Source organism: Octopus bimaculoides, chromosome 13 (genome assembly GCF_001194135.2).
Source record: "Octopus bimaculoides isolate UCB-OBI-ISO-001 chromosome 13, ASM119413v2, whole genome shotgun sequence".
In the NCBI taxonomy this organism is placed as follows: domain Eukaryota; kingdom Metazoa; phylum Mollusca; class Cephalopoda; order Octopoda; family Octopodidae; genus Octopus; species Octopus bimaculoides.
In genome coordinates this window covers 62,175,697-62,182,456 of record NC_068993.1, presented here as the reverse complement: position 1 = coordinate 62,182,456, position 6,760 = coordinate 62,175,697, and the positions used below count along the sequence as shown (strand labels likewise).

At 37.7% G+C, this 6,760-nt stretch overlaps 1 protein-coding gene and 1 long non-coding RNA gene across 5 annotated transcripts in view; one reads left to right on the top strand and one right to left on the bottom strand.

Annotated features, from left to right (window-relative positions):
- LOC106881303 (uncharacterized) overlaps positions 1-6,760 on the bottom strand; it is an 81,786-nt gene that overhangs the window by 23,151 nt on the left and 51,875 nt on the right. The gene's annotated exons all lie outside the window — the stretch shown is intronic.
- The window catches only part of LOC106881302 (glycine receptor subunit alpha-1), a 236,793-nt gene that overhangs the window by 216,961 nt on the left and 13,072 nt on the right, over positions 1-6,760 (top strand). The gene's annotated exons all lie outside the window — the stretch shown is intronic.

The following is a 6,760-nucleotide window of genomic DNA, read 5'->3' as shown; positions in this document are numbered from 1 at the left end:
ACTTTTTGTGAGTAACAGTTTCTGCTGTTTTTAATAAACTGCATGTCATCATCATCGGAAGACCCTTACCATCTGGAAATGCAACAGCGATGCCCTTCCTGACATCCCTCTTTACTTTCTCATGCGCAACTCGAGATTTCTCAAAAGTAGCTGTACCCTCGTGTACAATCCTTCCCCGCCTGCTACAGTCAATAGCTATGCCCCCCTCCCCCCATGTGTCAGGAGAGATGCAAGCATCTCTTAAGGAAGCCTTCAGTCTGTCTGTCTTTCTGTCTGTCTGTCTGTCTGTCTATCTATCTATCTGTCTATCTATCTCTTCCTTAAGAGATGCTTGCATCTCTCCTGATAATTTTGAGAAGCCTAATTTCTCAAGATTGGTATTTAGGTAGTGTGTATGTATGTATGTATGTATGTATGTATGTATGTATGTATGTATGTATGTCTCTTCTATTTTTGGTTGATATGGAGGTCGTTCTCCTTTAGCTAACTCTCCATAAAAGAGTTGTTTTGGCATCCTTGAATCCTTCATCAAAGACCCTACTCAATTACACAGGTTGAGCTGAGTGAAATTTCTCACCAACGGCTGTAAGATTAAACGAATGAAAGCCACATCTTCCCAATACTGAAACATGTAAGTCATTGCCTATATAAGCCATTGTATTGTACACTTGTGTATGTACACCGTAATTAAGTGCATTCTTGTGTGTTTTCTCCGTGTCCAGTCTACCGTAGTGATTATTGAGCAAGCTCCTGTGACAAACCGCTAAGAAAACTATATTACAAACGGGCCATGTTTGAAGCTTTCTTAGTGACATTAAGACCTCTTACTCTATTAGGCGTTGCTAGAGTTTCAAATTAAATTAACAAGTAAAGATAGATCATATAATTGTCTTTTGCTTTTAGTTGCTAATCAAATGTCACGGTCTTTGGCAGTTCTTTGCAAATTTTATTGGATTTCGTTGAAGGTGACTCGCTGAAGTAGAGTACGAATACGTATCTTTGTGATTATACGTGTTTTGTATTCTGGTGTGTGTGTACGCGCGTTATTGTATCCTTCCGTGAGGAGTTCTGTGTGTGTTTATTAGCGTTTCTACGTTGGTGATGCTATTTTTTGTGTGTATATATGTGTGTATATATGTGTGTATGTGTATTTGTGTATTTAAATATATGTGTTTACGTTAGTGCTGATTAATGAAAGGGAGGTGAAAATGTGTGTTGTGTTCTCTGTAAAGATAATTGGATGTCATTGTGTACGAAGTCCCTAATCAGTGGATGCGGTAGTGTTTGCGTATATCCCCGTACACGGGTGTATATGCATAATGATCGCTTGTGTCTGTATATGTACAACTATATGTACGCGCGTATGTGTGTGTGTGTGTGTGTTCGTGAATCTATAAATACATGTACCTACATAGGAATGTATACACATATGTAAGTATGTATATATCTGCTTCTGTGGATGAAGGTATATATGTGGTTACGTGCCACATCTCATATTTATTTCCATTTCCCATAACAAGATAAGAGCTGATGAATAACTAATTAACAAAGACCATTTTTGTAATCAATTAAATCGAGATAACTGACTATTCTAGAAAATTCTAGAAGTAATGCAACGTTGGCACAGAGGCTAGAGCACCTTCCAGTTTCTGATTTCAACCTTCGCCGAAGTAGACTGTGATTTTTATCGTCCAGTTTTGGTCATAGAATTAGAAGCAGGAAAGCTTTGCTGTAATTTCAATTTCTATCGCATCCTCTAAAGTTTGCACGAAAGCTTGAATTCAGTTGCACGAACTCAGAACGTAAACGATCGTACTTCAATATCTTGAAGCATTTTTTCCGACACACAACCAATAACGATACTAACAACAACAACAATAACGCCTTAATAACAATAACAACAACAATACTGGTTTCAAATGTTGGCACAAGGCCAGCAATTTCGGGGGAGGAAACAGCGATTACATCGATTCGGTGTTTAACTGGTACTTATCTTAATGATACCAAAAAGATGAAAAGCAAAATCAACCTCCTCGAAATTAGAACTCAAAACGTTAAGTCGGTCGGAAGAAATGCTGCTAAGCATTTTGTCCGGTGCGTTTACGATTCTACCAGCTCGTCACCTTGATAATATTGATTTCAAATTTTGGCACCCCGTAGGGGTGAAAGGCAAAGTCAACCTCAGCAGAATTTGATCTCAGAATATAAGGACCGATGAAATACTGCAAAGCATTTTGCCTGGCATGCCAATGATTCTGCCAGCTCGCCGCCTTATTAATAATAATAATAATAATAATAATAATAATAATGATAGTGGTAACAGCAGCTACGGAAACAACAATAATATAACAATTGTAATAATATTTATAAGCACAAAGTCGCTGATTTAGAGAAGAGGAGGATTTAGTCAATTCAAACGACACCTGTAATTCACTGCTCCTTACATAATCAACTCCCAAAAGATGAAATGCAGTGCCGACTTCAGGTGGATTTAAAGTCAGAGCATCACTAAATAGCATATGACATCCATTGCCAATAAAACTAGTTGTTAATATTAACTTTGGCAGCTTCTGATTCCTTGAATGAAAAAGAAAACGAAGATGAGTAGGAAGAGCCGAAGAAATGGTAATAAATAGAGAGTTGGAGGAAGTGGAAAAGGCGTTGGAGAGAAACCTGCAATCATAATTCTGAGGCTCAAAGGTTTGGCAGAACAAACTCTCAGAAGAAGAAAGATAACAAATAAAAGTGTATTGGAACAAATATGTTAGTCAGAAAGTTAGCATCAACATCACTAGCAATAACATGAATATCAATGAAAAGGGGGAAGCAACAAGAACAACATCATCGACAATAACAACAATTACAATTGCCAGAAAAGCAGAAGATACAAAGAGAAATTACACAAGAGCGGAATCCACAACAGCGGCATCCAAAACAGCGGCATCCACAATAACGGCATCGACAACAATAGTGGCATCGACAAAGCAAAGGGCAGATACAGCTTGGCACCAGTGACGTCGCAACCCATTTCTACAGCTGAGTGAATTGGAGCAACGTGAAATAAAGTGCCTTGCTCAAGACAACAACACGCAGTCCGGTCCAGGATTCCAACTCACAAGCTAACGATCGTAAGATCGACGCTCTAACCACTGAGCCATGCGCCTTCACCATAATAATAATAATAATAATAATAATAATAATAATAATAATAATAATAATAATAATAATGATGACAAAAATAATAATAATGTTCCAATATAAACCGTTCCTAATAATGCTCCAACCATACCAGTTTTAACAAGTTTCTTCAAAGGATTTCTTTTTTTTTTTTCTGGTTGAGTGTTTCCGTAGCGTTTTCAAGCGAGGATTTTTGAAAACACGCAGTTTTCTCTAATCAAAAAGGCACAGGCTTTTTTCGCAACCCTTGTCTGTATTTTATCAGACATCTATTAATAAAAAAAAATGTCAACAACAGTGTTGACATTTAAAGATAGAAGAACAGTCAGAGACAATGTTGGTGACGGTGGTTGCAATTCGCCAGATTCTGTCGGTTACCTAGGAGATGAATGTGTGGTTTTATCCAAAGACGAAAATTTTTTTCAGTGATATCATCACCACCACCAACAACAGCAACAACAGAGCCGTGAACTACAACAACAAAAACAACAATAACAATAAGAAGAACAACACTAACAGCCCAAGTATAATGAGCGGTAACATCAGCAACAACAACAACAATCGCAGCAACAATAACAACGATAATAAGACTAACAACAACACTTCTTTTGTGTGTGGGGGGCGGTTATGAAAAGATTTACCGGATCTATGAGTCTCAAAGGAGAAGAATAGTGACAGCAGCAACGACGACGAGGAAAATGACGAAAACGAAGAAAGAAAGAAAGAAAGAAAGAAAATAACGACGACGACAGCGCCACCGTCGTTATAAACGATGTTTCCGTTATTGCTGCGGGAATTAAATAAGCCATTCACCCCAGCATTCTAGCAACTGTCAGCACCACCACCAAGATCAATATTTCTACTACCACCGAGATCACTACTACATCCATGTTTGTGGTCAGAACCAACAACAACAACAGCTGCAGCAGCAACAATAACAACAGTTACTTTAACGGCACTGGGAACCCAGCTCCTTTGCAGAGTCTGCAAATGTAACTGAAAGAGTATTTCTAGACGAAAAATATAGAAACTTGAGAGAAACTCCCAAAGCTTGTCCAAAGAGAAAACGGGAGAAGCAAACTAGTGAGGCTCAACACCTTCCGGAGGGAACGAAAACAATGATAATACTCTTTTCTACTCTGGGCACAAGGCCCGAAATGTTTGGAGAGGGGACCAGTCGATTAGATCGACCTCAGTACGCAACTGGTACTTAATTTGTCGACCCCGAAAGGATGAAAGACAAAGTCGACCTCGGCGGAATTTGAACTCAGAACGTAGCGGCAGACAAAACACCGCTGAGCATATCGCCCGGTGTGCTAACGTTTCTTATTTCTTTATTGCCCACAAGGGGCTAGACATAGACGGGACATACAAAGACAGACAAAGGTATTAAATCGATTACATCGATTACATCTGTTTTCTCTCCCCATTCCTTTCGGTAAAAGAGCCTAGGCTCGAAACGTCAAATACACTTCTATTTTTCCTGAGCCTCAAATTAATACACCTTGTTTGTTGTTCCCTCGTTTGTCACTGTCTCTGTTTTTTGACTCAATATTTATCCTCAGCTGGTACTTATTTTATACGAATTCTAATTGGCATACCTTGAAGTTACAGATAATAAAGGCCCACCTTTGTAAACCTAAACACACGTGGATACATACACACACATATATACGTATACATGCGTTTATATGTGTGTGTTCATATCTGTTTGCATGTGTTCATATGCACTAATGGTGGAGAATATTTCATCGATTTCGACACTGAACATTCGGGTATTCAATCAACTGAAATGTTTCTAGTCGTTAAATGAACATGAAAGTGACTGACAGGTTAACTTATATCCTTTTCTTGCTGAATCAGCGTGACACAATATGTTACAAGGCTGGTCCTTTCAATCACATGGGGAAAAGATATGGGAAAAGATATTTGCCCTAAATATCATGCTGCGTAATTGAACCAGTTACAACACAAAACAAAGCTAGGAACCCCGCGAAGTGGGATGGCTGCGACAGTGAGTGTCGCCGGCCATTATCCGCAGCAACGCCATCGCGGCTGAACACGCCATTTGTCCACCATCACATCTTCGGCACTTTTCTTTCATTTTCTTTGTTTCCTTGTAATAAAATTGTGATTCAATCTTTATGTAAATAAAAAAAAAGTTTTATAAATGACGAAAAAGAAGAGAATATTGATAAACAACACATCTGTTTTATATAGAATTCCCACTAAAAATAGACGATTAATGATGAAAGTAATATTAAAGAAGACAAACATGAAACACAAACGAAACACAATGAAAATACACTCCCGGAAGTATACATCTTAGAGTCAAAACATTGAATTTCCGGTGGTAATGTCTACACCAGTCACACTAGTTTTACCGATATAAAGGACCATTATTAGACGCTAGCATCGCTTCGTCCTATACAACAAAAGATCTAGAAACATCGATTACGGATTTCAAGACTCTTTTGTTTCAAACAAATCGCAAAGATACACCCTTCTCTCTTTTATCTTTGATTTGTTTCAGTCCGTGACCATGCTGGGGCACCGCCTTGAAGAGTTTTAATCGAACAAATCGACCCCGGTGTTTGTCTTTTTTAAACATGGTACTGATTCTATCGTTCTCTTATGCCAAAGCACGAAGTTACAGGAACATAAACGAAACAACAGTGTCAAACAGTGATAGAAGGCGAACACAAGCTCAAATATACACACTCACAGATATATACATACATACATACATACATACATATGTGCGTAGGCCTAAAGGTAGGCCTAGTTTTTGAAGTGTTTATTGCATTGCTCGTGTATGTATCTATCGTAGGAATGGTGGTTTTCGAAGCTTTCGCTTTCCTCTTTGGCAAGCGATATTTTCACCCTTCTTTTATTCAAATATATATATATACACGACGGGCTTCTTTCAGTTTCTGCCTATCAAATCCACTCACAATTCTTTAGTCGGAAAACATTTTCATAGAGTGCCATGCAGTGGGACTGAACCCGTAACCTTGTGTTTGAGAATGAAACTTGGTAGAAAATAGAAAAAATTGCGAGTTTTCAATAGGAGATATTTACAAATATATACTTTCATGTATCAATTAATTAAATGATCCACGAAGTGAGCTTAATGAATAATTTCAAATGTAAAGTTAAGCTTATAAAGTATACCATTTAATGTAGACCCACTGTGAAATAGAAACAAATGTAAATGAATGTTTTTATCTCTCCGTGTGAGATAGATCTGAAAGATTTAGACGAGATACGGAATTTCATTGGAAAGCAGAAACCCCACTGCAACCGACTACGGCGATACTAATAGCTTCGAAAGAATACAAAGTGGTCATTCTTCTTTGGGTTGGTTAGTAATGCGACTTAATGCTTAATTGATAATGCACACGCAGCAGGGACTTTTGATGGGAGACGAGGGACGATCTAGAAATTAAGGCTATACATATACACACGCATGCATACATGCATATATACACATACATACATACATATATATATATATATATATATATATATATATATACATACATATATATATATATTTATATATATATACATATATACATAT